The sequence below is a fragment of the Oryctolagus cuniculus genome, chromosome 1 (genome assembly GCF_051225735.1).
Source record: "Oryctolagus cuniculus isolate XC-2025 breed Fujian yellow rabbit chromosome 1, ASM5122573v1, whole genome shotgun sequence".
Classification (NCBI taxonomy): Eukaryota; Metazoa; Chordata; class Mammalia; order Lagomorpha; family Leporidae; genus Oryctolagus; species Oryctolagus cuniculus.
The window spans coordinates 142,694,934-142,718,221 of record NC_142867.1 but is presented as its reverse complement, the minus strand read 5'-3'; the positions used below and the strand labels follow the sequence as shown (position 1 = coordinate 142,718,221).

Here is a 23,288-nt window from a genome sequence, read left to right as displayed (position 1 = left end):
CCAACAGAAGGAAGACCTTTCTCTCTGTCTCTCTCTCTCTCTCTCTCACTGTCTATAACTCTCTCTCTGTCTCTCTCTCTCTCATTGTCTAACTATGCCTGGCAAAAAAAGAAAAGAAAAGAAAAGAAAAGAGAAGGGAAGGGGAGGGGAGGGGAGGGGAGGGGAGGGGAGGGAAGGGAAGGGAAGGGAAGGGAAGGGAAGGGAAGGGAAGGGAAGGGAAGAAGGAAACTGAGGTCCAGAGAGGTAAAGGACTTGGCCTTTTGGGGCCAGCGCTGTGGTGCAGAGAGTTAAAGCCCTGGCCTGCAGCACCAGTATCCCTTACGGGCACTGGTTCCAGTCCCAGCTGCTCCACTTCTGATCCAGCTTCCTGCTAATGCGCCTGGGAAGGCAGCAGAGGACAGCCCAAGTCCTTGAGCCCCTGCACCCACGTGGGAGATCTGGAAGAATCTCCTGGCTCTTGGCTTCGGTTTAGCCCAGTTCTGTCTGTTGTAGCCAACTGGGGACTGAACCAGCACACGGAAGATTTTTCTCTCTTTGTATCTGTCTTTCAAATAAATAAAATAAATCTTTATAAAAAAAAGAAAGAACTTGTCCTCAGGTCACACAGATGGCACACACTTCTGCCAGGTTTTGAACTCAGGTCTCTTCTGTTGTTTCCTTCAGGCCTTTTATGTCTGCCAGACTGTGGAATGTGATGGGCTCTGTTAAAATATCCATTTTAAAAAATAAAAAAAATCATGATCAAAAAATAATAAAAATCTAGGAAATCCTCTCTTTATATATTTCATACCTTTAAGAATTTCATTTTGATCTGATTAGCCTTGTTGGACGACATGCGTTTTAAGGTCTTCTCCAGGACTTTAATTTTGTGTTTCAAGTTTCTTTCCTTATCCATCTGAAATCCATATATTTGGGTTGTATCAACAATTCTTTATTAGAAATAGTTATCTTTATGAAATTTCTAGCAGCTTAGAAAGGAGATGGATGTATTAGAATCATCACACGTATTTTCAACTGTGCAGTTAGCATTCTAGCAAAGGGGAGTTTATTGTTCCAGTTTTAGTCATGATAATACAGTCCTGTTTAATATTGCATGATCCGCGGGTTGCCATAAACTTGGTACAAATTGGAGTGCTGATATAACATGAAATGAAGCGCCTTGTCTGAATGTTGCTTTTGTTTTGCATTTAACAAATTAGTATGTTGACATTTGTCACTGATGGATTTCATTATTTGCTGAAAGGGTTTTAGAGGGTTTGACAGCATGAATGGGTTGTCCTACAGACTTTTGAGAAGTGATAAAAGCATCTTTGTTCTTTGTACAAAAGCACAACAGATATCTTATTGATGGACACACAAAAAGAGATGGCTTGTGTAGCTGCAACATAAAATAAACCAAGAAAATAGGTTTTGAGTCGCTACTTCTGCCTTTGCATGATTTCTTCTTCCCGTGCGTTTTGATTCTGACTGAAGAATGTGTTTCGGTAACAAACATGAGAATAATTGGTGATCTCTTAGTAAATTTAAACTGCTGGTTTCTTTATACTGCTTTTACATATGATTTAAGACAGGTGATTTTAAAAACATAGGCTCAAATTATTGTGTGAGAATTGTATGATTAACTGTTCCAGATCACCAGATAACAGACAGGTAAGATGGAGGAGCCAGACTGTGGAGGAAAAAACTGCAAGTTGCACAAAGAAAAGAAAAAGATAAAAATTGTCCTTGAATTTTAGTTTAATCAAAGCACTGAAATGTATATTCTCTGTCATATCTGTAGTTATACGTAGAAGAACAGCCTTGCCATTCAGATGTACCGTCCTTGTCCATATCATTGAGCCTTTGTTCCAGGGGTGTTCCCCATGCACTTCTACACCAACCTCAAGACCTGACATACAACGGACTGGGAAATGCATGCGCACACACACTCACACAGGACTCCAGTAAAAGCCATGATAGAAAAGCTACGAATAATGGAACCTATCTGTGATCGGATGATAATGCCCATCACTAATGACTGCCAACACTCAGACTAAAGCAGTCCGACACTGAGGAGCCATCCATCACCCCTGTCATTTCTGCAGGGCCTGGAGAGAGAGAGACCAGGGGGAACGGAGGAAGGGGCACCGCAGGGGGCAGGACTGAACAGAGAAGGCACTGGGATGCATATCCATGTGTGGCCCAAAGTATCTTCCAGGAGAGCAGAGGAACTGAGATAGGGAAAGAAGTGAAATTTATTTTGTTGTTGTTAAGTTTAAGGTAAACAAATTTCATGTGCTTCATATATACAGATATAGGAACATAGTGATACTTCCCACCCTACCCTCCCTCCCACCAGCCGGTGTTCCCACCCTTCCTCCTCCTCCTCCTCCCTCTTTTTCTCTGTCTTAATTTTTACAGTGGTCTACTTTCAGTTTGCTTTTTTTTTTTTTTTTTTAGATTTTATTTATTTGAGAGGTAGAATTCCAGACAGAGAGAGGGAGAGACAGAGAAAGGTCTTCCATCCCTAAATGGTTCACTCCCTAAATGGCTGCAACAGCTGAAGCTGAGGCAATCTGAAGCCAGGAGCCAGGAGCTTCTTCCAGGTCTCCCACGCAGGTGCAGGGACCCAAGGACTTGGGCCATGTTCCAATGTTTTCCCAGGCCACAGCAGGGAGCTGGATCGGAAGAGGAGCAGCCAGGATACAAACCAGTGCCCATATGGGATGCCAGAGCTGCAAGTGGAGGTTTAGTCCACTGTGCCACAGTGCCAGCCCCTCAGTTTACTTTATACTCATAAGAATAACCCTACACTATATAAAGAGTCCAACAAATAGAAAGGAGAAGAAAACACTGTTCCTCAACAATAGAGACAAGGGCTGTAAACAATCATTGAATCTCAAAATGTCAATTTCACTCCTATAGTGAATTGCTTAATAAACAATAAAGAAGTAAAGATTTGCTTGCTGAATGTCTGTCTCCCCCCTGCTAAGCTGTGATCTCTGTGAGGACCCTGGTCTGTGTTCCTTTTGTTTCTTGATGCATCGTACTCCCCCACCCCTCACCCCCCAAAGGGGCCTGGCACTTGATCAGCTTGCAGTAAATCTTTGATGAATGAATGAAGGGCTCAGCATCACTCGCCACTCGCCTTGCGGCGCCGGCACCCCGGGTTCTAGTCCCGGTCGGGGCGCCGGATTCTGTCCCGGTTGCCCCTCTTCCAGGCCAGCTCTCTGCTGTGGCCCGGGAGTGCAGTGGAGGATGGCCCAAGTGCTTGGGTCCTGCACCCCATGGGAGACCAGGAGAAGCACCTGGCTCCTGGCTTCAGATCAGCGCGGTGCACCGGCCGTGGCAGCCATTGGAGGGTGAACCAACGGCAAAGGAAGACCTTTGTCTCTCTCTCACACTGTCCACTCTGCCTGTCAAAACAATAAAAAAAAAAAAAAAAAAAAAAAAAAAAAAAAAAAAAAAGAAAGCAGAGCTGGGCCTGCCATCCGGCCCTGCCGTGTGCTAACTTGCTCTTCCAGGCTGGTCTTTTCCTCTTCCTGAACCTCTGTGTACCCACCTGAAGGGAACAAAAGCCCGTAGCCCTCTCAAAGCTGTCAAGATTTGATTACAAAGAAGAGGAGTGATAGAGGCAGAGGGCCTTTAAAAATTATGAGGGTGTTACTGTGCACTTTATCAGCTGGAGGAGTTCCCCTTGGGGATGTCACAGGTGCAAGAGTTAATTTCCTAAGGTAAATACAGGATTTTTTTGTCAGATTGGTTTGCCAGAGTTGTTATATATTTCTGTTAGGCCATCACAAAACACACCGAACACCGGAGTAAGGGAAAGGGCTTACTGGGGAAAACCAGCAGGCTGGAGGGAAGGGGCAAAGAGGGAAAAAGGGAGAGAAGGAGAGTGTAAGAGAGAGAGAGAGAGAGAGAGAGAGGAGCTAGCGAGGAGAGAAGAGAAAGAGAAGAGGAGGAGAGGAGAGCAGATGAGAGCCACCAGGAACAGGCCCTTTTAAAACTTTGCTGGAGGGCGGGCAGGGAAGCAGGAGCAGCGAATCCCGTTAGGATGGGGGTGGAGCTTAACACCAGTGGTTGGGCCATGTGGCCACCTGGCTTCCAGCAGTGGCATCGGGAACCGGGGCATAGAATGTAAATCAGGTGTAGATCACACCACAGATAAAACTGCGCCATTTTCCTAACAAGAGTCACAGGGAAATGGCAGCGGCCAGGTTTGACTGTGGGGACAAGACTGCTTTGTGATTTCTGCTTATTGCTTCTCAGGGCCCTTTCTGCACAGGAGAAAACTGTGAGAAGCTCAGAGGTGCAGTGACTGGCCCCGGGGCCAGGTGAGGCTGCTGTATTTCTGGGAGAAACCCTCCTCTGTGTGCAGGCAGTGTAAGCCAGGCCTCAGAGCCCAGCCAAGGAAAAGCTGGTCCAGGGTACAGAGGCTCAGGTTGTTTTCTACTGGAGAAGGCCTAGGAGGACAGGGCCTGCTTGGTTCCATTGCCCTTTACATGTGCGTACGCGCACACAGCCTCCCCACGACTCACGTCCAGCCTCAGGGCGTCCGCTGGGAAGGGTGGTTCTCACCCCAGCCACCCGTGAGCCTGCATCGCAGTGGCCCCCATGCAGACTGGAGTGGGAGGCACTGATGCCTCTGAGCAGCTGCCCGCAGTGTGGGAAGTAGGCTTTGTGACGGCAGCGCGGTCAAGAGCGAAGCTGAGGGCCAGGCACCAGCCCCAACCTGCTTGGGGCCTCCGTTGCCTTATTTGCTCTTTGGAGGTTACAGTAAATGACCTTCAAGTTCCTTTCTAGCTCTGAGATTCTTTGAACTCTAGGTTTCTTCCTTTCCAAGTTATGGAAATTATTTTCCCTACTTTTCCTGAGAGGGGAAGTAGAAGACACCAGTCTGTCTCTGACAGCTGCCAAAGTGGCTGTTTTTTAATGGAAAGTCAGCTGCCTTCTCAGGTTGCCTAACATAGCAGAAGCTTCTGGAAAACAGAGAAGCCCAATGTTTCCCTCTAGTTTTTTTGACGTCATTTGCCTGTGGGTGGGTTCCCGTCTGCCACCGCCTCTCCAACCACACTAAATTTTATTGCACAGATTTAAAAAACACACCTTGGTGTGGCAGGCCACCTAAAGAAGCCGTGTAACCCAGGAGGCCTGCTGCTAAGCCACGGCGGAGAGAGCTTTGTTCCAGCCGCTGACGCTGACCGTGCCAGGATCCTGTCGCGCAGAGTAAATTTGCCGTCCTCCCCCTCTCCAGGCCCCTTGCCAATAAAAGTGGAATGTTCACTTTGCGCTATCTCTTGGGGGATTTGAAGAATCAATTCTAAACACTGAGTTGAAAGCACTTATCAATCTAAGAGAGAGCGGGCAGGGGGCAGGGAGCTGACGTTTGTGGCGTGTTTACTGCACACCAGGTACTGAAGGTGGGTGCCTGGCTTTCATTCTTCCCTTTAGCACAGCTGTATAATCATCATACACAAAACTGTCAAACACTTGTTTTTTAGGCCACTGAGAACCTAAAGCTTATCAAAAAGACAGTGGCCAGGCAGTGGCCCTACACCTCCCAGGAAACCAAGTGTTTGGCGGGGGCATACTCAACGCCATCCACAAAACGCTTCAGAATCTAATTGCATGCATTTGCAGTGCACACATATGAGGCCTTGGAAATACATTTGTTAACACAAGTATCTTGGCCTTTTGGTGCTTCTCAAATATTCCGCTGGCTGATTGCAAATCTAGCCGCTGATATTTAGATTAACAGGCATGTTCATCTTATTCCAGTATTTTCCATCCTATGTTAAAAATACTTTTGCCACCTCTCCTAGCACTTTTTTTTTTTTTTTAGGTGATTAGTCTTAAAATGAATAAGTGGTAAATTCAGGAGAACTGAGCCCTGTTGCCAAAATAAGCAGCGTTCTCCATGACATTACGGAATAAAAACACTTCCTGGTCTTGGTCTCACCCTGTTCTGAGGCCTCCATTGCCCCCACGACGGGCACAGCATTCACAGCACAGCGCATGTGTGGAGACCGCGCCACACAAGAGCTGTGACTCAGGTCCGTTCTCAGAAGAACTGAGGTCATGGCTATTAATATTCTGTTTCATACATGATGGTGTTTACTGCAGCAAACATGTGGTAGTCAAGGTTACGCACGTGGACGTGCCAGCATAACCCACTTTTTCTTTATGCCAGGCGTTTCTACCCCCGCCCCCACCCCACCCCCTCGTCGCGTTCAGCCCAAAGGTGGATATTGCCAGAGCCTTAAAAAGAACGAACCAGTGAGAAAATTTGCAAACAATTAGATGAACTGTGATAAGTGGCGCAGACTGCGGATGAAGGGCACCTCTTACAGTTAGGAAATAGCATGAAGTGTTCTAGTTTTGTTTGTTGTTATTTCCCTCCCACTGGAAGCCAATGAACAACAGCAACAGCCCCATGTGGTGGAAACAAGAGGGCCAAGTCTTAGCCAGGCAGACGTCCTCTACAACGTCTGTCTCAGAAGCCCCCGTGGAAGTGGCGACAGGGTTGGGCACAGGACTGACTTCTGTCCTAAGTCACCATGAGCACCCAGCTTCTGGTTGCGGGCAGGGGCCTCCACAGGCTCTGACATGACTGGGGTGCTGTGAAACAGGCTTGAGAAAGGGGCTGGCGGGCTTGGAGCTAACAGGTTCAGCTGAGGTACATGGGCGGCTCCATGTGTGCCTCATGAGGGTCTTTATTTTCTCCTAGGAGACTGGAGAGGGCTTACAAGATGCCTCCCAGATGAGTGTTCAGGGTTTCCGGAACCAGACCTACACCTTCCCCAACTCCAGTGCCAGCTCATCTCTCCGCCCCAGGCCATCTCCCATGTTTCACTGTGAACCAGATCTGAGTAGGCCGTGGAATCCCCATGTCACTTTTCCAAGTGCACTGTTCCTCCCCTGGACTAGATTCCTTTTTCCTTTTTTTTTTTTTTTAAAGATTTATTTTATTTATTCAAAAGGCAGAGCTGGGCTGTGGGGAGCAGCCCGGACTGGACTGAGTTACTGGAATTAAGACTTATTCTATGCATCTGCTCTCCCACAATATGGCGCTGGGAGAGAAGTAAACAGCTTCCGCACAGCTGCCTCCAGTTCAGCTAATAAACTGTAGGACTTGCTCCTGATTGGAGGAGAGCAGCGTACTCGGCGTGTGGGCAGCCGAGTTGGGATTGGCGGAGGAGGACTATAAAGGAGGAGAGAGACGGCATGCACCAGGAACATCTAAGAGGAACATCTATGGGGAACATCTATGGGGAACATCTAAGGGGAACACCTGTGCAGCCCCCGAGAAGAGCCGGCCGGCGGTGTGCCGCTCCCCTGCGGAAGTGGGGAATGTGGCTAGGGGGAACTGCCCTTCCACGGAGGTGGAAGGGATAGTAGCCAACCCGGGAAGAACCAGCAGCAAACCTGGGGAGGGCCGAGCAGACGAAAGAACAGCGCAGGGTCCTGTGTCGTTCCTCCACGAAGAGGGGGAGCGACATAATGGTGCCGTGACTCGGATAGGAAACCTGACTCGGATAGGAAACCTAGGACGGATAGCAAACTTAGGAGGGAAGAAACGGGAAGAACTGGGAAAATACCGGAGAGAGAGACTAGCAAACAGCCTAGGGAAAAGCCGGCCGAAAAAGGTGCCGGAAGAAGCTATTGAAAGCCTAGGCATAGACTCGGATACGGACTACGGGGGAAGCTGGGAGAAATCTCTAAGGTCGAAAGCGAAAGTGAAAGCTAGAACAAACAGACTCGGACGCGGACTGTGGGGAGAGGCCAGGAGAAATGAGGGAGGAATATTGTTGGAAGAAAACTTAGGGAAACATACCGGGTAGAGAAAAATGTTAGGGAAATTGAAGCCGCGGGGGGCAGGCCAAGGCGGACACGAAAGCCACTTTGGGGTTCTCAAGTTAGCCCGGGAATAGGGGGCGAAAAGTTGAAACCAGAAGCTGAAACGTAAGCCAGATTGGGATCCGTCTGATTAGCCCGGGGAGCAAAGGACGGGAAGCCAAATCGTGGGGCGGAGACGTAAGCTGGGTTGAATTCGCCAGGCTAGCCCGGGGAACTTAGATTGAATGCTAGTGGCGGACACATAAGCTACGCTGTGTGACTCGCGGAGGCTGCCGTGCGCAGACAGAGCGTGCGGGGCTCAAGTACATAGGGAACGCGGGGCTAGCGCGGAGACCGCGGAGTGTGCGCGCAAAGCCGAGCCGCGCAGAGCCGCGAAGCCGCGCAGAGCCGTGAAGCTGCCGGCAGGGCGAGGCGCCGGAAAGCTGCCGAGAAGCAGCCTCGGGGCGGGCGCAGCCGGGAAGCCGCGGGGACAAGAGAAACAGAAGTTTGGAAGTGGAGTGAGAGAAATGGGAATGTTGGCAGACAGAAGTAAAATGGGAGAAATAGGAATGCCCGGAGATAGAGAAATAGAGAAATAGAAAGGCCTCCCTACAATACAACAATTAGAAGGCTTGGATTCGGTCTGCCCGATTAGTGAGGCGATGAGCACCTGGGTGGCTAGCAGCTTATGCGCCGCAGGTCACCGAAGACAGGCACGAATTAACATCAGTAAGGCCTCCCCACAAAAAGGCAATGAGAAGGCTTGGATTCGGTTTGCCTGATAGGGTTTGTAAGCCCCTGCAGGCTCGACCAGAGCATGCGCTGCAGGGCACCGAACACAGGCACGCATCAGCGCCTAAAAACCTCCTCATAACATGGCGAAGAGAGGACCCGGATTCGGTTTGCCTGATTGATAGGACTTGCAAAGAACCTGTGGCAACTCTAGCAAGTAGAGCAGAGTGTGTGCCGCGGGACACCGAAGACAGGCGCGTATCAACGCCAAAAAATAAAAAGAAAGGGGGATCTGTGGGGAGCAGCCCGGACTGGACTGAGTTACTGGAATTAAGACTTATTCTATGCATCTGCTCTCCCACAATATGGCGCTGGGAGAGAAGTAAACAGCTTCCGCACAGCTGCCTCCAGTTCAGCTAATAAACTGTAGGACTTGCTCCTGATTGGAGGAGAGCAGCGTACTCGGCGTGTGGGCAGCCAAGTTGGGATTGGCGGAGGAGGACTATAAAGGAGGAGAGAGACGGCATGCACCAGGAACATCTATGGGGAACATCTATGGGGAACATCTAAGGGGAACACCTGTGCAGCCCCCGAGAAGAGCCGGCCGGCGGTGTGCCGCTCCCCTGCGGAAGTGGGGAATGTGGCTAGGGGGAACTGCCCTTCCACGGAGGTGGAAGGGATAGTAGCCAACCCGGGAAGAACCAGCAGCAAACCCGGGGAGGGCCGAGCAGACGAAAGAACAGCGCAGGGTCCTGTGTCGTTCCTCCACGAAGAGGGGGAGCGACACTGGGCAAGGCCGAAACCATGAACCAGGAGCTTCTTATGGGTCTCCCATGTGGGTGCAGGGGCCCAAGGACTTGGGCCACCCTCCAAAGCTTTCCTAGGCCATTAGCAGAGAGCTGGATTGGAAGCAGAGCAGCCGGGATGTGAACCTGTGCCCATGTGAGATGGTGGCACTGCAGACAGTGGTTTAACCTGCTACACCACAATGCCAGCCCCTGGACTGATTTTCTTCTTGACAGTATAAAGGGACTTCAAATCATGGAAACATGGAATTAAAAGGTGTTTGGGTGCAATTTTATGACTTTCAAAATATTTTGCACCAGAATAATCTTTTAATTCCATTTCCCATGAATGTCTTGAAGTGCCCTGGTATTCCGCACACTCTGACCTTTCCTCCCCACCATTAGGCCCCCAGCCCGCTAAGCGCATAGGGCAGTGTCCTCTGTGTGTGCAGAGTGGCTCTGAAACAGTGCACAGCCTCGGACCTCCCCGTGCGGGAGGGACAGTCACGCCACCCAGCTGTGCTCCTCGCTTCTTGGTCCCCTGTCCTGTGGCTTGCAAGACCTCAGGTGGCCTTGCAGCATGCAGGACAACAACTGCAGGGCTTCATGTTGAATCAGCAAAGGCCAGAGGGGGCACGGCCTAGGGTCAGGCTCTTTCCCTGGACAGCAAAGCATCATTTGCTTGGGAGCGGTCATCTCTTTTCACACCGTGAGGTGCGTTAGCATGGCCACTTCTCTGCTGTTGCGGCAGTGTGAGCATTTCATTAGGTCTGTGGCAGCTCCCAGTATTTCTGCAGAGTCTGGATTTTGAGGGAGGGGCAGGCTCTTAGGATGAGCCAGAGGGAACTGCCCACCACTGGAGGTTGAGGACGGTTCTATAACAGCAGTTTTATGTGATTCAACATAAAGGTTGGAAAATGGAGGGTCAAGGCCTTGTCATGACTGTTTGCCTAATGAGCAGGCTTTTTTTTTTTTTTTGGCCTGTGAATTATGGGATACATCAGTTCTCTAACAGAAAAAAAAGGATTACAGAAGATACTATTATTACTGCTGCTACTTCTGCTATTCTTATGTCTTCTACTACTTGCAGTCACTTCAGGAATGATTGGTAGAGGTCGGGAGAACGCTGACCTGCCCTGGGAGCCACCACTGCACCAGCCCTGGCCCCTGTACCTCCTCCTTTGGAAATGAGTTCTCTAAAGCGATCCCTCCCCCCCTTATCCTCACCTTCTCTATTTAGGAACATGGCGTGCCTGGCCAATGTGGTTGGTTTCACAGATAAAGGGGTAATAGGTGCTGGGTGGCCTCACACAATGAGGCTGTCACAGTTTCCTTTTAGAAATGTCATGGCCGAAAAAAAAGCCATTAGCTAATAAAAGGGGTGGGACTCGTAGCTGAGTGGCATTCACATCCATCCATGCTGTCACTGCCTCTCCCAGATTTCTCGGAGCAGCCCCTGGCTCCGTGTCGTAGCTGAGTGATGTCATTTCAGTCATAACGTGATTTTCCAGCTGGCCAGGATGGAAAAGGGGTTTATTATTGTGGCATGTTTTTCACTGTGTCTGAGAGAAAATGAAGCAGACAGGGCTGGCTATATGACAGTACCCATTCTGTTTTTACAGGTGTGTCTGCAGGATACAAGGTACCTTTTACTTACCGTAAAAATGGAACTCTTGAGGCAAAGGCAAATGAAAGAAACTTTTCCTTAAGAGATGATATATACACACATAATTAGCATTGGGAATTAGCCTTGAGCATAGGTTAAATTCCAAGGACTAGGAGGTGGATTGACCAATCACAACACTTTTCCGTTTCTGTTGTTAGGGCTTTGAGGTCACCTTCACCTCAGTTTCTCCATGGAGAAGATGGAGACTTCCCAGGGTGTGTGTGTGTGTGTTTAATTTTTCATTGTAGTATAATCCAAGTCTCCCAAAGGGGTTGTAGGGGCCAGCGTCCACTGCCTTCCCAGGTGCATTAGCAGGGAGCTGGATCAGAAGCAGAGCAGCTGGGACTCTAACTGGTGCTCTGATACGGGATTGTGGGCATCACAGGTGGTGGCTTAACCTGCTGTACCACAGTGCCAGCTCAGGTAAGTTTATCTTGGTGCAAACTAAATGTGAAGCCCGTACACAGTATTTTCATGCTACATAGTTTCCATGAACTTTTTGAATACCATTGACAAGCCTGGATTTCAGCATTTTCTGCACTAAAATAAACCTATATTTTTAACTGCACTTTCCCACAAAGCTTTTGAAGCCTGCTTGTAAATAAGTACTACCTTTAGCCTTAATAGGTTTTTGGTCATCTGTGATGGGTAAGAAGGGACAATGAAAAGTCCAAATGCCAGGCAGCATCAATCCAGGATGTCACATGTCTTTGAGGTCCCCTTAGTTGCCCATGGCACAACCCCCATGCTTGGAATACCTCCGGTCTAGAGAGATGTAACGTATTCTAAAAGATGATGCAAGAAATGATCTAGGGTGCTTTGGCTTACCTTGTATGACCCAATTCTTGGTCCAGCCTCCACTGCAGAATCAGAAAATACTGACGGGGGTGGGGCAGCACCATGTGTCGTGGATTAAACTGCTGCCTGGGAACACCAGCATCCCATATGGTGCAGGTTTGCTCTGCTTCCAATCCAGCTCCCTGCCAATGCACCTAGGAAAGCAGTGCAAGTGGGCTGAGTGCTTGTGCCTCTGCCACCATTGTGGGAGACTCAGATGAAGCTCCTGGGTTTATCTGACGTGGCCATTTGTGGAGTGAACCAAAAGATGGATGATTTTCTTCTCTCTCTCTCTCTTGCTCTCTCTCTTTCTTTCTCTGCCCCCTCTCATTAGCTTTGCCTTTCAAATAAATAAATAAGTCTTAAAACAAAGAAAGAAATGCCAAGAGTCATCGCTCCCATGCTGCCTTATAGCAAGCAGTAACTAATAGTGGAAACTGGCTATGAAACATTGCCTTCCTCGTGAGAAGGGTCAGTGTTGTTGGCACAGCACCTGCACATTTCTTGTATGTGGAACACTCAAGAGTTGCTTGGAGTTGTGGAGGTCAGTCCACAGCCATGAGGTGGCAGGCGTGAGGACGAAAGCGGTCATGGTGAGGGTGAAGAGGGCAGACAGAAACCCCACATCTCTGACTGTGTGAATGAGTCCCTGAGCCAACCCTGAGCCCAGCCCTGCTCCAGAGCTCTTGTGTGTGTTTTCTGTTACCTACAACTGAATTCATCCCGAGCTGACCCTGGTGCCTTTCACATCACAGCGAGGCAGCCAGTCAGGGCTGGGAGCATGGGCAGGAAGACTTGTGTGAAAGGAAAAGGAATCCCTGTGGTGCTTGCCTGCACTTTGTCCCCTGGAGAACACATCCGCCGGACAGTGGCATGCAGAGAAAGGGAGTCAGCCGTGGCTGTCTGGGAAACCTGGTGAAGAGAAAGGACACAGGGCTAGTCATTGGAAATGGAAAGGTTTGTTAAATCCAGAAGGCTTTGGAGAAGCAAACTTGTTATTTGTTTATTTTTGTTCCTGGTGAGGTTTATTACCTTTTAAAGGGGTATGCTAAGTTGAATCTCTGTGACAATGACCATCTGTCGCCTACTTTCTGGGACCACCCTGGAAAATGCAAGGCGCGTGTTTCACTATCTCCATGAGTACGGTTTAGGCATGGAGTCACCACAGGAGATGAGGGAATGTGCCTATTGTTCTTAAAAACCCAATTACTGCTGAACCACCACTAGCCAAGTGACCCCTTGTCCTTAATGCCACTTGTTAATGCAGACGAATACTTTCAAAAATTAAGAGAGACATTAGCGGCCACTAAGAAGATCTCTGACCAGATAGAGATAACTGGAGCAGGCTAATCCTTTTAACAAAGGTGGTGACAGATATTGTGACTGCTGAATGCTCCCTCACAGCCAAGGGAGAACAATCGGTGAATTCATTCATTTAGTTCGTGATTTTTTTTTCTATTTACACTTTAAACAAACGTGCCAGCTGTTTGCTCAGTTAACAAGCTCTGCCTTCATTATAATCCATTAGTGGCTAGTAATAATTGAAACTGTGTTTGGACTTCAAAAATACAATAAGCCTAATTAATTAGACCCTTAGGAAGATGGAACTTGTAGTGACCAACCTGAGCCAGGCTCAAGTTTGCGTCCTGGCCCTCTTCATGGAACAAGAGTTGGCCAAATCATGTTTTAGCCATAGCTAAGACTGACAGTAGGATTTTTCATAAAAACTAAACAAGAGGTTAAACCCAAATGCCTACAAGGGATCAGGCAGAAAATATAGATCAGGAATGGATAGAGCATCCTCTAAGAAACACTGGATTTCTGTCTGTTTCCCATGAGGGCGTGGATATGAGAAATATCTCACGTTTGTCTTAACCCTAACAATAAGAAATAGTCACACACATGTTTACAAATGATGAGTTGATTCAGTCAGTGGTGAGGAGACAGGACGGGGGCGGGGGGCATGGCAAACTGGAGGTCCCAGGCACCCTCTGAAATGAACACCTCCTGTTTAATTACAGCTGCTACGTGATAGTGTAGGCTTAGTGTGGCAAAATCTTTCACATTTTCAAAACAATTGGAAAATCCAGATTTCTAGATGAACTCCAGAATGAAGAATAAATGAACTTCGACAACGAATTTTTGTTTGCGTTCCTGCCATGCAGTCCCCACTGCGTGGTTCAGTAGCTCTCGGCATGCGAGCGCAACCTCAGCATCACTTGCAGCAGCAACATCTACATCAAAATGCAGATTCTCGGGCCTCAGCCAGGCCTGCCAGATTAGATTACCTGGGGATGAGGTAGGGTTGCCAGGTGTGGCAGATACCGCAGGGCACACGCATTGAACGTGATTCCTTGTTTATTTGACGAAGTTAACTGGGGTGTCCTGGTTTTTGTTTCTCAGCGCTGCCTGCTGCAGCCAGTCAAGCAGAACATGTGTGTGAGCCAGACTGTGTTGTGTTTGAACCGGCTCTGGCAGGGACTGGACTAGCCAGGGGAGTTCAGGCAAGTGATGCACTTCTCCGTGGCTGAAGTTCACTGGTATGGAGGAAGGGGATAACCACGATTTCCCCCTCACAGGGTTGTTGTAGCAAATGACTTAGCGAACACAGGGGCCCTCGTAGTTTGCTTAGGGGAGGGTCAGCGATGCCTGAGTGTTCAGTGTCGCCATTGTTTCTCCCTGTCTCCCTCACCGTCATCACTGCTGCCGCCACCCCACTGTCAAGCAGGATTCGGACGCATCTTCCTTCCGTTCTCTTCTCCTGGATCTTACTTTGATTTCATTATAGAACCAATTCTGCTGCCCTACTGCTCCCCAAGGCAGTTCTAGTGCTTGTCCCTACCCAGAGTCCCTACCTCCTGCTTTGAAATCTAGCCTGTGTTGTGGCTGTCTGGCAGGGGGAAACCTGTGCTTTGCTCCACACTGACTCTGCTTTCAAAACTCTGTCAGCCGGCAATGCCTCTGCTAGGTTCAGGCCTATTGCTGTTTAGCCTTTCTGCTTCACATGTGCCCTCCCCAGCCCCCCACAGACATAATTCTGACCCCGTCTTGAGTCTTCCAAGTGCCCAACTAGGGCTTGGATGCTTGGCCTTGGCTATGGGAACACCCGTGCCTCCCTCGTGAATTAAATTTCCGAGAAGTATTTGGGAAATCCCCGCGACTTCTTTTTCTAGACAAGAAACATGGAATGGCTTGCTCTGTGGATCCAAAGAGTGTCTTTCAAAGGAATCCGGCAGAGCATTCTTGCTGAGGGTGGCTGCAAGCTGCCTGAGCGTGTCTCTTCATGAAGCAGATTTCCAGGCTTCCACATGGCCGTAAATGACAGACTTTTGTACAGGCAGCGAAAATCAACTAGATGAGCTATGCTGGTACTCCGTTGCGCCATTTTACTGCTGTTCTGGGAATGAAGCAAAATACATTATTTTATTAAATAAAGATTTTTCCCTGTACCGCAGTGGAGCCTAATTTTATTAGCTCTTTTTATGGGAACAAACATCATCGCCCTGGTTGGGGAGGATGGGGCGGGGGGAGTAGAGGGGATGAGGGAGTGGAGAGAATCACATTTTGTCATCCGTGAGCTCCAGTAGAGGCTGCCAACGTGTTTTAATTGGTAATTACTCACTTACCAGAAGAGTTCGCCAGATCCTACAGAGAATACACAGCTTCTAGTTCACACGTAATTTCGAGAAGCTTTGAAAGACACGTTCAACTTCAATGAATGTTTGTTCATGCAGTGTGGGTGTGGGCGCGTCCCTGGTGTCCTAGGTGTGTCGTCACCAGAATATTCGGTAACATCAAGAAAACGTTATTTCTTCGTCCTCATCTGGGAGAATCCAGAACCCTTGTGCAACACACATACTTTAAGATTCGCAGAGGGAAGAGAGTGCAGACCTCGTTGGAAAACTCAGTCAGAGACCTCTTTGGCCTCTGATTGCTAAGCTCCACAACACGAAATGTCCACTTTCAGCTTTGTTGAACCTTTTAGATGAATATAACCACGCAATACCAACCTTCCCCGGGCGGGCAGGGTAGCCCAAGCTGGGTGTGGGCAGCTCTGGACGGTTGAGCATGCAGCATGCAGGCTGAAGCCCATACAGTGCTGGACGTGGTCCCGCCTGGAAGCTGGGAAGTGAGAGGTCTGCCGCCCTGCTCAGCGGACACCTAGGTGAGCCAGAGGTGGCTTCTGTGCTTTCTAGAGTCACAGGCGGCCTCCGTGTTTTCTAGAGCTGTGTTGTAGCAGGATTCTCGAACAGAGAGGTGGGACATGGAGTTCTGTTGGCAGGAAGCAGCGTGCGTGCGGGGCACAGCGGGGCCTGGCCTTTATACACCCTTTCACTTTATACTCTGCTACAATTTTAGCACTTTCCCTCCCATATATGGTAAGCTTTACATTGATTGGTAGTTTAACACTAAACGTTGCACGTGGGCAAGTAGATGCGGAAACTTCTTTGTTTCCATTGTTCTGGGAAGGCCCTCTGCCAGTGTCACTGTCATAAAGCTGGTTATCCCATTAGCAGTCATCCAAGGCCTGTACTAAACCAAACTGGGAGGCTGGCAGCAGTGTCTGGTGTCATGTCCCCTCACCCTCCTCTCCTCACAAGCCTTTGGCCACCTCCCTGCTCTGCTTCAGAGCACTCCCTGTCCCCCACGAGCGCCCACAATGCGCCCTGGGAGAATTCGGGTATCATCCATGTGTGCTGAAACCGCAAGCTACTTATGCTAAGGCAGTGTACAGATGAAGCCAGAGATTATAAACCTGGAATTCCTATGCTGTGGCATCAAAAATTGTTTTAACCGAGTTTTAAAAACCAGCAGATAGAGGACTTTCTGTCTCTCTCTGTCTCTCTCTGTCTCTCTCTAACGCTGCCTTTCAAAAAATAAACCTTAAAAAAAAAGTGTGTCTACTTTGCCCTGTCAGCATTGTTACCTGTGGCCCTGTCTTACTGCTTTATTTCCTCATCTTGTTAGCCTCTTCCTAAGTTGCTTTTCTGCTTCCTTTCTTCTGTTGCCTGCTTCCCCTGTTTTATCTGCATCTCTCCTTTTGTCACCCCTGTCTCCTCTCTTCCTGCTTCTTCCTATTACCTGCTTAGCTGCTGGCTCATCTCCTCCTGGACTTCTCGCCATGTCTCCTTCCCCCATCATGTCTTTATCTGCACCCTCCATCTAATGGCCTCCCCATCTCCTTATCTAATTTCTCTCTTTATCTGCTTTCCTCCATATTTTCATCTACTTCCCTCATCTTGTTCCCTACTTCCCTTTTATGTTATCTTCTTGGCTCCCAGAGCCCTTTGAGTTTGTGGCCTGTTTTAACCCATCCCTGCTTGATAACAATATCAAACTTGAGCAAAAATAGGTGGGGGTCAGAGGCTGGGGAGAAGCAGACTGGTGTATTGCCCTTCGTGGGCTTCCTGAGTCGTAGACTAGCTATTGACCAAAGCTCCTTTATGGCTGTTTGCCTACAGCATCTTTTGTTGTAATGCGTTATAGACTGAATGCAGAGGATGGAAGTATACAGAACGAGGCACTGAGTTTGGAGAGTTAGGCTCTTCGGGGGACATCAGGAGTGGAGTGGAGATGCTCCCCCACACTCTGCTGCGTTTTCCCTTCCTTCCTTCCTTGCCTGCCTCCTGCCCGGGGAGAGGCCAAAGGTTGGCCGATCAGAAGGCTTAGTAACCTTGGGTCCACTCTGGCTGTGATGTGGATTCAGGAAACAAGGTCGCAGGACGTGCCTAGTGGCTTCACTTCAGTAGACGCTGAAGATGGAGCTCCTGGGAGAGCAGTGATCAGTGCACCCTGGCCTTGAGCTGGCGCCCAGGGACAGGAGCCTGGCAGCCACGGGTCTGAAGCAAGGCTACAGAGGCACGAATATATGAGTTCAGATATTGGCTCCTGAAGCTCCCTGGTGGCCTGGTGGCTTGGGTCAGGTGATGCTCCCTGGTGGGTAGGGTCAGGTGTTTTCAGACACTGGCTCCATTACTTGCTAGCCGTGTGACCATGTGCTAGTCCCCTCCTCTCTCTGAATCACCTCCTCACCTGTAAAGCAGGATAATGGATCCAGCTCTCGAGGTTGTAGAGAAAGTACAATGACGTATGTAGAATGCAGTGCCTAGCAAATAGCCAAGCATAGGCACCGTGAGTCTTTGGAAGGAAGATTCGTTTTGGGCAGAAGTGTTCAGGAACGTGCACCTCTCTATGGTGGTCATGATGGCAATTTGAGCCAACATTCATTTAGGTAAATGAATAGATGTTTCACTGTCTGCTTGTTCTTCAGAGTGTTTTTTGGTTTTTGTTTTTTTGTTTGTTTGTTTTGTTTTTATTTTTTGACAGACAGAGTGGACAGTGAGAGAGAGAGACAGAGAGAAAGGTCTTCCTTTGCTGTTGGTTCACCCACCCTCCAATGGCCGCCGCGGCGATCTGAAGGCAGGAGCCAGGTGCTTCTCCTGGTCTCCCATGGGGTGCAGGGCCCAAGTACTTGGGCCATCCTCCACTGCACTCCCTGGCCACAGCAGAGAGCTGGCCTGGAAGAGGGGCAACCGGGACAGAATCCGGCGCCCCGACCGGGACTAGAACCCGGTGTGCCGGTGCCACAAGGCGGAGGATTAGCCTAGTGAGCCGCGGCGCTGGCGTTCTTCAGAGTTTTACAAGAAAGCTTAACACTAATATCAAAGGAAGCAAGTTTTCATCGAGTGTTTAGAACGATGTCTCTGGGGTGGGTGTTTGACACAGTGGTTAAGACAATGCTTGGGCTGCCTGCGTCCCATACCACAGTGCCTGAGCTTGAGCCCCAGCTCCATTCACGATTCCAGCTTCCTGGGAAGCAGCAGTGATACCTCAAATACTGGTCCCTGCCATCCACATGAGTGACCTAGATTGAGTTCCGGGCTCTCGGCTATTGTAGGCATTTGGGGGATGAGCCAGAAAATGGGGGATCTCTCTCTTTCAAATGAAATGAAAATAAATTGGTAAATATATAAGTAATTGGTTAAAAGAAAAAAAGAACTTTCAGGCTACTGAAAGTCCCAAAAGAATATTCCCTCATCTCCTAAACCTCCAGTTTAGAGACTCCGCTACTTGGCCACGATGAAATGCCAGATGAAGAAAACACAAGATGCCTGTTTCCTACTGAGCTGTCTCAGAGCTGGAGGGGAGCGGGGTTCTGCTGGGTCATCGAACCCCCCCTTTACCTTGAGACAGCAGGTGCACTGTCCGTGGTGGACTGCAGCTGGTGAAGAGCAACCTGAGTGTCTCCTTTTGGAGGTGACGGGCAGGAGCTGATCTGTGGGTGCGTTGGCGGAGGTGCTGGCATCCATCATGTGACCTGGGGCAGGAAAGAGAGATCAGGCTGGGAATCTCAGGCCAGTGCGAGCCCACTGGCCCAAATTAGATTACAGGTAATTAAATCATACAAGCAGAAGTTGCTTTCTCACGATTTTCAGACCCCTAGATCTATCCAGCTGGACTTTGGCAGGAAAAGAACTGATGTTCCTCTTTCTTGGTGCCTCTTCCCCCTCATTCACAGGGTATTGGACTGCACGTGTTGTTGCAGTTGTTAAAAACACTGACCCCACAAGAAGTTCAAGCTTAATAGATACAAGCATAAGTCTGTATGACACCTCCTGAGTTTCTTTTTTTACTTTTAAAGGACTTATTTATTTATTTATTTGAAAGACAAAGTTACAGAGAGGCAGAGGCAGAGAGAGAGAGAGAGGCAGGGAGAGAGAGAGAGGTCTTCCATCTGCTGGTTCACTCCTCAGATGGCCACAACAGCCGGAGCTGCGCTGATCCAAAGCCAGGAGCCAGGAGCTTCTTCTGGGTCTCTCATACAGGTGCAGGGGCCCAAGCACTTGGGCCATCTTCCACTGCTTTCCCAGGCCACAGCAGAGAGCTGGATGGGAAGTGAAGCAGCCTGGAGTTCTGTATGAAAGTGGACTGGTTCCCTGTGAGGGGCCCTGGGATCTGCTCCAGGATAATGGGAGGGGTGGCCTGGGGGCTGTTGTTAGCCCAGTGCAATTTCCTGTTCTCTCAGTTCCACTCAGGCAGCCTGCTCTGACTGGCTGTAGCCACAGCCTGTAGCTGGAACTGCTAAGTGCTGCATCACTCCCTGAGCAGCAAGATGGGCCACGCTGGTCAAGTCTCCCTGGAAAAAGCAGAAATAAATCAAACACCAGCTCCTACTTAAGATCTGATGAAATTCTCCATTTCCGTTCCAAATTGAATTCCTCCCGAAGGGCCGGAGCAGCTCCGGGGAGTAATGGAGGCGCTCCTTCCTCTTCTGCCCGAAGCGTGTTTCAAATTAGGCGACGTGGCATTCTAGCACGGGCGGGTAGGTAGCATTAACGAACAGTCTTGAGACACCGTCTTCAGACCAGACGTGATATTTTTAATCTCGAGGAGCGGGTGGCAGACATACAATACGCTTGGCCTCTGCGGAGGAGTCAGCCTATACCACGCCGGTGGTCTCCGGGGAGAGAATGAGAACCTGTGGCCTGCTGGGACTGCTCCCACCCACCCTCCTCCTCCCCCTCTCACAGCCAGGGAGAATTTGCGCTGGAAGATGCAGGCGAGAGGGCTTGTGCTTTCTGAGATGGAAAACATCACCTCCCCACTCTTCTCTTATTTAGGAAGTATGATTAAACTGTGTTTGTTTGTTTGTTTTTTTTTTTTTTTTTTTTTTTAAGGAAGGAAGAGACATTTTTTAGGATGAAGATGTCACTGAAATGATTAGTGCTCCCCTGCTCTGGGACAATAATCAGTGGACAGTTTGGCATCTGCAGAGGCCACTGACCCAGCCCCTTTCACAAGGGGAAAAAGAAAGACCCCCCCACCCCTTTCTTCCAACAGACTCTGTCAGAGCCAAGACTGATCAGCCACGGACTGGCTGCTCAGGCCCATGAATGGGATTCTGAGAAGGCAGGAATGAGTGAGGAGCCCAGGGGTGGGTGAGCCTTGTAAAGCAAGGTTAAGGTAAGAAAAATTCTGTGAGTTCATTCAGATTGGAAGGTGGGCATGAGGTAGGCGATCTGTTGGTGAAGGGGTGCTTAATACTCCTTGAAGTAAACCAGAGAACATTATTCTACTTTCCTTCACGCACTGTTGGAGAAAAGCAGTTGAGAGAGAGAGAGAGGTGTAAAATTTCTCCTTGAGAAATTCTGACATTTGGATTCAAAAAGAGAGAAGGAATTTCTCCATGAAAGAATATTCCACTGGTTCCTTTCTATTTGAATTCTGTTAACAGCCCTTGAGAAGGAGTTACCAAAACCTCACTCCATGTTTTTTAATTTTGTTTCAAGAAGGAAGCGGTTTCCTGGTAACAGGGAAATAGCCGGAGCATACCCAACAGGTAAAACCCAACCTGAGCGGGCTAAACGGGCAGCTGGGCATTGAGAGCCAAGGTGCCGGCTCCCACATTGCTGTTCAGGGCATAAGGTCGTGTCCTACCACAACAGGCCATTTATATCAAGTCCAACGCCCTTCCGTCCCTACCGTTGGAGATGATGTGTGTCTTCCTCGAAGTACGGTAGGAAGCACATTTATCCTGAGCTTGGAAGAAAGGGTTGAGGATGGGAAGTGGGAATCTGAGTTGAATTCTAGCCATGCTGGGGTTTGTCCTGAGCCCCAACAGGAAGCATGGGGCCCCCCGGGGAGGGGGTGTCCCTAGAGCACTGAGGTGGGCCTGGGAGGGTCTGGTTGGCAGGTAGCAGCGCAAATAAAAGGGCAGGAGGATGAAATGGCCACTTTAGTGCATTCCTTCCGGCCCCCTCTCCACAGTCCTGTATTTGCATAAATCGGCCTGGGCAGACAGGTCACTTGGACAGTGGGGGCTTTCTCCCTAGCAGCCATGTCCCAGTCAGCAGCCTGCGAGCAGACAGGGCGGCCGGCCTCTAACCCGCGTGGGCTCACTCGTCTGCCTCCCTCTGGCTGGTGGGCCCTTCCTCAGCGGGCTTGTCTTTGAGCCTGTTTATAAGGCCTGAAGTTACTTCTGTTTTGTTTTAGCCCAAAGGGTGAACTGCTGCCAGCAGTATGTCTGGAATGTTATTTACTCGGTACATTTCTGTGGCTTTTCTTGTAGCACTGCACATGCCAGAGCCAGGGGTCATTTACTTGAAAATGCCAGGTTGCAGTTTGTCTCCTTCACGGGCAACTTTCTCAGTAAAGGGAAGTTGAGCTCCTGTGCCTCTCTGTTTCCTTTGCTCCCTCCTCCCTCTCACCCTCTTTCCCACCCCCTTCCCTGCTTACCTTCCACTCTGCCTCCATTCCCTCCCTCCCTCCTCTTTCCTCCTGGAGTTAGTGCTCTGACTTGCCTTGATGCCTGCTGCCTGGCACCCCTTGGTCCTAAATGCCCCGACTGCACTCGGCACTTCTGAGGCTCCTGGTGGACCCTTTGGCGAGCCCGGCACATGCCTTCTCGTTTGTGCATCTGCCCTGTTATTATTTCACATGAAAGCTGTCTGTTTTGGCAGCCGGGACTCCCGCGATTGCAGCTGGGCTCTCTGAGCTGAACCGGGGGGATGTTGTGCAAGGGAAATCTAGGTGGGGTTTTCTCTAATGGTGGCCGTGGGGGCGGAAGAAACGTCTGCAAGCAGTCTTGGCCCGTGCGGAGCTGACGTGATGGCAAACAAAAGGAACCGGTGTGTACGGTTTCTGAAGTCGGAGGTTTCACAACCACTTTTGTTCGATTGATGGAGATGAGATCTTTTTTTTTTTTTTTTTTTAAAGAGCAAGTTCTTGGTTAGGAAAGCTGTGGACAAGTCCTGGCTAAAATGCTCGGCGCTGAAGGCCCTGGCATAGGAGGTCTTGTGTTCACCTCTTCTGTCTTCAGTCCCCCTTCCTCCCATCTCATGTATGCAATTTTAATCGGTGGTGTTTGGGGTCTTAAAACAAGGTATGGAAAATGAGATTAGCTAAATCTCCCCATCTGGTGCCAGCCCCGGGGCCGTTTGCACACCTGGGTGGGTGACTCCCTGCCTTCCCTCTCGCCCTGTGGCTTTGTTATGTCGTGGGAATCTCTAAGCGCCTGCAGATACCGGTGAAAATCCCTGTGTTCCAGAGACTCAGCTTTCATCTGGGTCTCATGGAAAACGCACCTAGCCACAGCACTGGTGGTTAGCTTGTTCACTCCGTCGCCAGCCCCAGTGTGAAATGGAAAATTTTGGGTTCCGTTCTCCTCGGCTGTCCCTGTCTTTCTGCATGACTTCTCAATCTGTTTGTAAGCCGCTCGGATTTTTTGGCTGAAGGGTCTTCTTTGATCACTCTCCCGACAGCATGGGCTTCGCGTTCTCACACCTGCTCTTCTTTTACAGTCCAGATTTCAGGGTAAACGCTTCCATTGCCTTGTAATTTTTTCGGTGTAAAACTTTAGTGCAGGTTCCTTATTACAGGTAACTGCCGTTTGATGACGGAGACAACCGCTGGCAGGAACGGCGACCTGAACGGCTGCCAGGAACGTAAAC

General features: G+C 49.4%; 1 protein-coding gene across 21 annotated transcripts in view; it reads left to right on the top strand.

Moving 5' to 3' along the window:
• Positions 1-23,288, top strand: part of AOPEP (aminopeptidase O (putative)) — a 406,706-nt gene that overhangs the window by 186,777 nt on the left and 196,641 nt on the right. The gene's annotated exons all lie outside the window — the stretch shown is intronic.